Here is an 8,703-nt window from a genome sequence, read left to right as displayed (position 1 = left end):
CTGCAGAACTTCCCAAATCCCAAATCTCCATTCTGACCTTTTCCCCATGAACTTCAGTAGGGTGCTTTTATGTGTAAAACCTGTGCTTTTTCTGTCAGAAATGCTTAATTCAGCAGTTACTTATGTTCTATATGGGTAACAAAAGAGGAAATTTATCAGAGAGTTGTTGCATAATATTTCATAGAATCATAGAATCATTGAGGTTGGAAAAGACCTCTAAGATCATTGAGTCCAACCGTCGACCCAACACCACCACCCACTAAACCATGTCCCTAAGTGCCTCATCTACTCGTCTTTTAAATACCTCCAGGGATGGGGACTCCACCACTTCCCTGGGCAGCCTGGTCCAATGTTTAACCACTCTTTCAGGAAAGAAATTTTTCCTTACATCCAGTCTAAACCTCCCCTGGTGCAACTTGAGGCCATTTCCTCTCGTCCTATCGCTAGTTACTTGGGAGAAGAGACCGACACCCACCTCGCTACAACCTCCTTTCAGGGAGTTGTAGAGCGCGATGAGGTCTCCCCTCAGCCTCCTTTTCTCCAGGCTAAACAACCCCAGTTCCCTCAGCTGCTCCTCAGAAGACTTGTTCTCCAGACCCCTCACCAGCCTCGTTGCCCTTCTCTGGACACGCTCCAGCACCTCAACGTCCTTCTTGTAGTGAGGGGCCCAAAACTGAACACAGTATTCGAGGTGCGGCCTCACCAGTGCCGAGTACAGGGGCATGATCACTTCCCTACTCCTGCTGGCCACACTATTTCTGATACAGGCCAGGATGCCATTGGCCTTCTTGGCCGCCTGGGCACTCTGCTGGCTCATATTCAGCCAGCTGTCGACCAACACCCCCAGGTCCTTTTCTGCCAGGCAGCTTTCCAGCCACTCTTCCCCAAGCCTGTAGCACTGCATGGGGTTGTTGTGACCCAAGTGCAGGACCCGGCACTTGGCCTTGTTGAACCTCATACAGTTGGCCTGGGCCCATCGATCCAGCCTGTCCAGGTCCCTCTGCAGAGCCTTCCTACCCTCCAGCAGATCAACGCTCCCGCCCAACTTGGTGTCGTCTGCAAACTTACTGAGGGTGCACTCGATCCCCTCATCCAGATCATTGATAAAGATATTGAACAAGACCGGCCCCAAAACTGAGCCCTGGGGAACACCGCTCGTGACCGGCCACCAACTGGATTGAACTCCATTCACCACAACTCTCTGGGCCCGGCCGTCCAGCCAGTTTTTCACCCAGCGCAGAGTACACCTGTCTAAGCCGTGAGCCGCCAGCTTCTCTAGGAGACTGCTGTGGGAGACGGTGCCAAAGGCCTTGCTGAAGTCCAGGTAGACCACATCCACAGCCTTTCCCTCATCCACTAGGCGGGTCACCTGGTCATAGAAGGAGATCAGGTTGGTCAAGCAGGCCCTGCCTCTCATGAATCCGTGCTAGCTAGGCCTGATCCCCGGGTTGTCCCGCTCATGCCTTGTGAGCGCCCTCAAGATGAACCGCTCCATAATCTTCCCCGGCACCGAGGTCAGGCTGACAGGCCTGTAGTTCCCCAGATCCTCCTTCCGGCCCTTCTTGTAGATGGGCGTCACATTGGCAAGCCTCCAGTTGCTCGGGACCTCCCCCGTTAACCAGGACTGCTGATAAATGATGGAGAGTGGCTTGGCGAGCTCCTCCGCCAGCTCCCTCAGCACTCTCGGGTGGATAATTCCACCCATTATATACCATTTCAAAGGTATATAATTTATATTAGGAGTAATTAACTTGAAAATAACTCATGTCTTTAACTGTTCTTCAACTTTTGTACTGTTTCAAGAGACAGTTGTATTTATGAACTTTCAATGATGTGCAAGACTTCCTATTTGAAATAGCTTCTCTGCCCAGAATAACTGTCACAACTGCCTTCCCTCTACACCAGAGAGAGTGGTGGGGAAGGGAGAGAAACTGAGCTAAAACTTTACTACTAGAACTTTTTTTGCAGGACTAGTAACCTTTTTTGTGGGTAAGATGCTAAAATAGTAATGAAGATAGATGCCACTATTAATATCTAAACTATAAAATTCAAGAATTAGGAATGGACATTTAACATGTGCTCAGTCACCTATAGCTTGATTTAGATGATGTTGTTCTTCTTGTTTATCTTAAGGATTGTTAAACAGTCCTGGTTTTATACAGGACTGATCTTTCTTCACCAGATCAGTTCCACACCACTAAGGGTACAAAAAACATCAAAGAATCATAGAAAACCAGGTTGGAAGGGATCTCAGGGATCATCTGGTCCAACCTTTCTTGGCAAAAGCACGGTCTACACAAGATGGCCCAGCACCCTGTCCAGCCAAATCTTAAAAGTGTCCAATGTTTGGGAATCTACCACTTTCCTAGGGAGATTATTCCAACGGCTGCTTGTTCTCATCGTGAAAATTTTTCCTCTTGTGTCCAATCGGAATCTCCTCAGGAGTAACTCGTACCCATTACCCCTCATCTTTTCCATGTGACTCTTTGTAAAAAGGGAGTCTCCATCTTCTTTGTAGCCACGCTTTAAATACTGGAACATGTTTTCTTTTCAAGAAAGTACCTGTGTGAAAAGCAAGTTGTCAATCCTTTATAGAATCCAAAGTAATTAACTAAGGGCAAGGAGTTTAATCTGCCTTTAATATTACAAATCCAATACACCATAACCTTATTGTGAATTAACACATAAAAGTCTTACCAGAAAGGTGTGATGTTAATACATTATAGTTAATAGAGTGCCTCTAAAAGATTCTAGCAGAGCGGAGACAATATGCAATAAAAGACATGGGGGCTGACAAGTTAGCGCTGCTCTGCCAGCACTTTGTTTGCCAGATCCTTGGACTGGAATACAAAGTTTAAAATGGTTCCTTGACTAGGGGCTTCAGAAGGATAAACAAAAAAAAACAATATTGAGCACTGGTCTGCAAAATGTTAGAGTTAAATCTGAATTCCTAACTCTTCCTTCAGCTTAGGCACCTAAGTTAGAGATCCAGAAGGACCTCGAGGCTATTTATTATGGAAAGCTAGTGTTCCTTTCTTCAGAATAGATGATTAAAACATTCCTTTTGGAGAACTAACCTCAGCCCACTGTTTCCTTTCAATGCAAGATTATAGAAGGAGGCTAACTGTGGTACAACTACCTGCCCTGTGCAGAAAAACCTCATGGCCACAGCACTTGTGTGGGAAATGGAGCCCGGAGCCAGTTCCTGATTCACCTGAATGAGTTCAAACCCCTGCTTCCCACCCCAGAGGGCTGGAGGACTATATGTATTGTTATCCTTTTGCCTGAAGCTGTGAAACTGTACCCAGGAGGCATCTGATCTCTGCTTCTAGAACTTCTTGAGTATTTTCTCTTCTGTAGGACTATTTCTAGATTCAACCCAGAGGACAGCTGGATAACTTCAACAGGAGAGGCTTTCTCTTCTCTCCTCTCCTGCACTTGAGACTACCTGTTATCTTAATGAACAATTTGGGTACTTACTCAGGAGGGGTGTGTGAGACCCCTCAGACTGCAGAGGAAACTGATCTCTCACTTCCCTGTCAAAGGTTCCACCATTATTTTATAAAGAATATGCTGGCACCTCATCACTTGGCCTCATTTTTTAAAAGGAAGCAAATGCAAATGCACAGGTGAGGGGACCTGACCATTTTGAGAGGCCCTACAAATTCCTCCAGGGTACCTCTGTTGCAGATTAGCACTGAGCAGGGTGATTCAGCCCTCCTTAGGGAACTTCGAAACTGCTTCCAGGGATCAGCAAATGCTGGCAAGGATTTTTTGGTTCACAGTTTCAGAGCTGGATGCACGTTCTCTTCTCTGCATGTTCTGCATCTCATTCTTTGGAACCAGCCCTACAATTTGAAGGTCATAACTTCATAATATGTTTTCCCTTACTTCTCCAGCTATACCCCTATACTTTGAGGAAGATTCCCTCTGAGGTACTGCAAGGAGCGAGCCCTGTGGACTTTTGTGCCAGTCAATCATCTACAGGTTGCTTTTAACTAAACACTGGGGGGGAGAATTGATCAGATATTGATCAATGCAGCTGCAAACACTGTTCAGTTACTTGAAGTTTTCCATGAACCTGCAAAGGGATCGGTCAGTAAAGAAGGTATGCTATGGATCAGCCAAGTAGGATGCACTTTAATTGAGGAAATTTTGGAGAAAGTTAACGTTTGCCAAATAGCCCATAACAAAGATCATACTCTCTTTTTCTGCTTCATTTGGAGACAAAGGATGACAACCAGATCTCAATACACCAGTATCAATACTTTTTGATAGTAGTTTTTTCATACTTAGCCAGTAAGGAATGTATCTTAACATAGCCTGAAGACAATTACCACTGAATACTGTCACAGCTCTTCTGAAAACTATGTTGGCTGCTATTCTGGGATTTCCTTATGTCCAGAAGTTTAAATTGGCTGTCTATGCTGAATATAATGAATACATAGAAAAAAGGGATTACCAATGTATCCCTCCATGTATATTCAAGAAGTTTCCTGAAAATTCAAGTATTTTATCAATTCCCTCTATTTAAGCAATGATATTAAACATTTAATTGGGATTATGCAGTAATTGCAGGCAATAACTCTGAAAAAGGAGGTGCAATTATCTTCATTACGTGAGAAGGAAAGAGAGACATTAAGTCAGTTCTGCTAGTTTGACAACATATGGGCTTTTGTTGTTAGTTTCAATGTTGAGATGTTAGAAGACACACAGAAGTGAAGATCAAGTGTTTCAATTTTCAATTCACCTGTGTGATTACAGTTTAGCTTTTTTTGTTAATTTGCTTTCTTGTAGACATGAAAATGAAGATTAATTTGTCAATGCATATATTGTAATATTATGTCTCAAATTAAGGAATATGCATGTTATTATTAATTGCAATTTTGAATAACTTGGCGTTCGGAAGCAGTTTTTCTCTCTGATTCATGCAAAATGATTTTGTCTCAGTGCTAAATATCAGAGTACTTCTGATTTGGGGTAGTAGAAATGTTTAGCTATTGAATCGACATGTTGAGAGTTCCTGTGTCAATATCTAGAACTAGCTGCAAAGATGTTCAAAAGAAACAAATCCTAGTATTCTATGCATCTTTAATCCAAAGAGCATTCATGCCCCCCAATTATTTTTAATTGAATGATTCTCAGGATGCAGTGATACTGATGTAAGAGAGGAATCATTTGACATTCTTGTTTTGTGTTTCAACTTGTGTTTTTAAAGGTTTTGGATATAAACAAAGCAATTTGACTAAAATATTGGGACAAATAAGTCAGTGCATCGAAGAGGTAAAATAATAATAAAATATTCTAATATCCACAGTGAAGCAAAGAAGCATATCCTGTAGGGGTTTGGAGCTCCATTTGTCATTAATTTATTGGCACAACTCTGTAAATATTCCATTATAGAAACAACCTAACCAGCTATCTGTGAAATCCTGTATGTATGCCAGTTGGTGATTTTCTTTTGGAACTGTCAGCACTTTTCACTGTATATAAGGCAACTTACTGTGAGGGATGAAAGAATTTAAAAAATCAATAGCTCAACTTTTTTTGATATTGAAATGCGGGTGGAGCAAACAATCTATTCAAGCCAAGAGCACAAGTTAATTGAATGACATGAAGACACTGTCATATGTTATTCTGGAAACTTAGAGTATAGTATAATACTACTCTCTTTATTTTTAAAGCAACAGTCATATTGCTGTTCCTATGCATTTCCTTTTGCTGCACATGGAAAAAGTCAAATTACTGACATTGTTCATAAGAACAAGTCAACCTTAGATACTTTAATGATGTTTGTTTCTTATATACAGTGTTCACAAACACAACCAGAACATGTGGAACAGTTTGACTATTTGATAATATCAAGTCCCTCTCCAGCCTGCCTCTTCTACTGAAATGAATTGGAAATGCGTATTGATTTCCAGACCTAGAGTCTACCTCCACTGCTTACAGCAGTAGAGCTGTCTCTATAAAGACTCCTAAACCTCCTTATCATTGAGTAATATATATTAAAAAAAAATTCAAAATAAAAAAATCTTTCTAACTTGACAGAGCTCCTTTTTTAGAAGAAATTGCTCAACAGCTCATGTCTTGAAACACATCCCAGGTCTTCAATTGCAGTCTTTTCATCCCTCAGTTTTTCAGCCAGCTTCCCATAACTTTGGTCTTCTGCTTAAAACTACTAGCAACAGGGGTTTGGGCATTTCAGACTTGACATTTATCTCTCTTAACCCACTTGTGCTTGTCTTCCTTGGCACACAAACTGATGACAGTCTTTCAGTAAGATTAGGGAAGGAAAGAGGGACAAGCAACAGCATAATAATACATACGTTTGTTTGTTATGTTATGTGAAGAAAGGCTAAAACAACTGAGTTACAATCTCAGAACTAGTCTGGCACCTTGGTTTGCTCCAAAATACAAAAGGAGAAGGAAACACGAAACCCTACTAGCTAAAAAGGCATCTGGCTTGGAGAGACTCTTAGCCACCGTAGAGTCAGTCTAGACAGCTGCTCAGTCCTACGCTAGCTCTGGCAAAGGGCAACAGGAGAGGATGTAGCCAGAATGCAGTCATCGTCACTTGGCATGTGGCCCTGCATAAGTAGCTGACAGGGTTTCAAGCAACCATCTACACTGTGGCAATGTTTTCAGTCAAGACAATTCATGTAATTTATCTGGGTTTTTAATGTAAAGATGAACTTTAAATTTTATAACAAAGTGAAAATTTATTTAAATATTCAGTGTACTATGAATATCATTATTTTTGCAATTTGTAGTATATCACAACACTTGAATCTACACATTTTTTCTCCAGAACAAAACAATTACTTTGGCTTTCCCAAGTCCACTATTCCATCATGGATATTTTTTAAAAATATATACAGAGTAGCCACAGTTCTGTGGGTTGTCTGAGTTGTCAGCTTTACCCATCGTAAACATTCTTCACAGCTCTTATAGTGATTGAATCAGATTTAATATGTATATATCACACAAAGACATACAAGAGTCTATATTTATATATGTAACTAAGTATAGAAAGAAATACATATTTCACACACAGAGTTATCAAAGTCTTGCATTTGTATCTGAAAGGAGTATTTGAGCTATACAATTTCAGTTTTCAGCAACACAATGGCCAGCTGAACTTGCCAGTTTCTTGAGTTTCAAACTGAACACGTTCTTTCTGGCTGTACCAATAAATCCAGTTCCCAGATAATTTTTTCTTTCTCACATCTCATACTCATCCTGTATCAAGTTCCAACTTTTCCCTTTACTTCTTTTTTAGTATTTTTTACATTCTATAATACTCTTCCTTGCAACTCAAAATCCTCCGGTAAGGCATACTGAATTTGTTTTCAGCAAAGCTGTTGTCAATTATAAAAGCAGCTTTGTCAAAAACAAAATATGCATTTTAGAAATAACAACAAATGTTCAACAGAGAAAGTCAAAATGTATTTTTTTTTTTTACTTCATCAAGCATTTGTTTGACTTTAATAATCAAAAATGGTATCAAAATTTTTAGGTTTATGCCTTTTGTTTTGACATACTGCATATTTAAAACAGAAAAAAAAAATCCAGCAAAAATCTATTAAAAATTCTTGTATAATTTGGAACAAAGATTTTGAAATAACAGAATTTCCTACCTAAAGGAAAATCCCATTTTGGACAAGTGCTATTCATATTTCATTTTACCATCATTCCATCTTTTTCTCTCCTGTTATCTCTGTAAGACATATTCTTACCTAAACACCCATATTGTCTACTCCAAATGTCCCTTTTACTTCCTTTGAAGTGCCCAGTATGGCTCATCTTATTTGTCCATAGCATCTGATTCTACAAAACAAATCACCTACCGATGTTAAATCTTGTGGGTGGGTGGAGGAGAGAGGTTGTGAACTTTACTGTAGTTGGTAGACCAAATATATTATTGTCTTTGAAGCAAAGGTAGACATCAGGGGTGTCACATCAGTTTTATTGTTTTGTGAGCTCTGATATATCCTGTTTTATGATCATAAATGTGTCTTTTATATAAGTATAATGCAAACATGCCCATCTCACCTGATGGGTGCAGTTCCAGTTGTATGGGGGAACGTGCAAGCTGCAACTTTCCCATGATTCCATGTTCCTGTGCATCCCGTGCAGTGCCAATGCTCCCACTCCTGCTTGGGACTGGGGTCACACAACCACACAAAGGTGTGGTGTTACGTGATGTTATGTGATAGCATAGCAGCAAAAGCTTGCAGGGTCCTCAGAAAAGATGATAGCATGGGGTGGGGTACCGGAAAATTTCGTACTTTCTGTCCTCAGGAAGTAAGACAGAGTGGAATATGCCATCAAAATATTGAGCACCTCTGATGTTACAGATGGAAGACATCAATGGGAATCACCGCAGGGCTCCGTATTGGGACTGGTACTGTTTAATATCTTCATCAATGACATAGACAGTGGGATCGAGTGCACCCTCAGCAAGTTTGCAGAAGACACCAAGCTGAGTGGTGCGGTCGACATGCCTTAGGCACGGGTTGCCTTCCAGAGGGACCTGGACAAGCTTGAGAAGTGGGCCTGAGTGAACCTCATGGGGTTTAACAAGGCCAAGTGCAAGGTCCTGCACCTGGGTCGGGGCAAGTCCCAGTATCACTACAGGCTGGGGGATGAAGGGATTGAGAGCAGCCCTGCCGAGAAGGACTTGGGGGTACCGGTGGATGA

Source organism: Aptenodytes forsteri, unplaced genomic scaffold (genome assembly GCF_000699145.1).
Source record: "Aptenodytes forsteri isolate BGI_AS27 unplaced genomic scaffold, ASM69914v1 Scaffold45, whole genome shotgun sequence".
Classification (NCBI taxonomy): Eukaryota; Metazoa; Chordata; class Aves; order Sphenisciformes; family Spheniscidae; genus Aptenodytes; species Aptenodytes forsteri.
The sequence above is the reverse complement of the archived record's forward strand: the minus strand, read 5'-3'. Positions refer to the sequence as shown.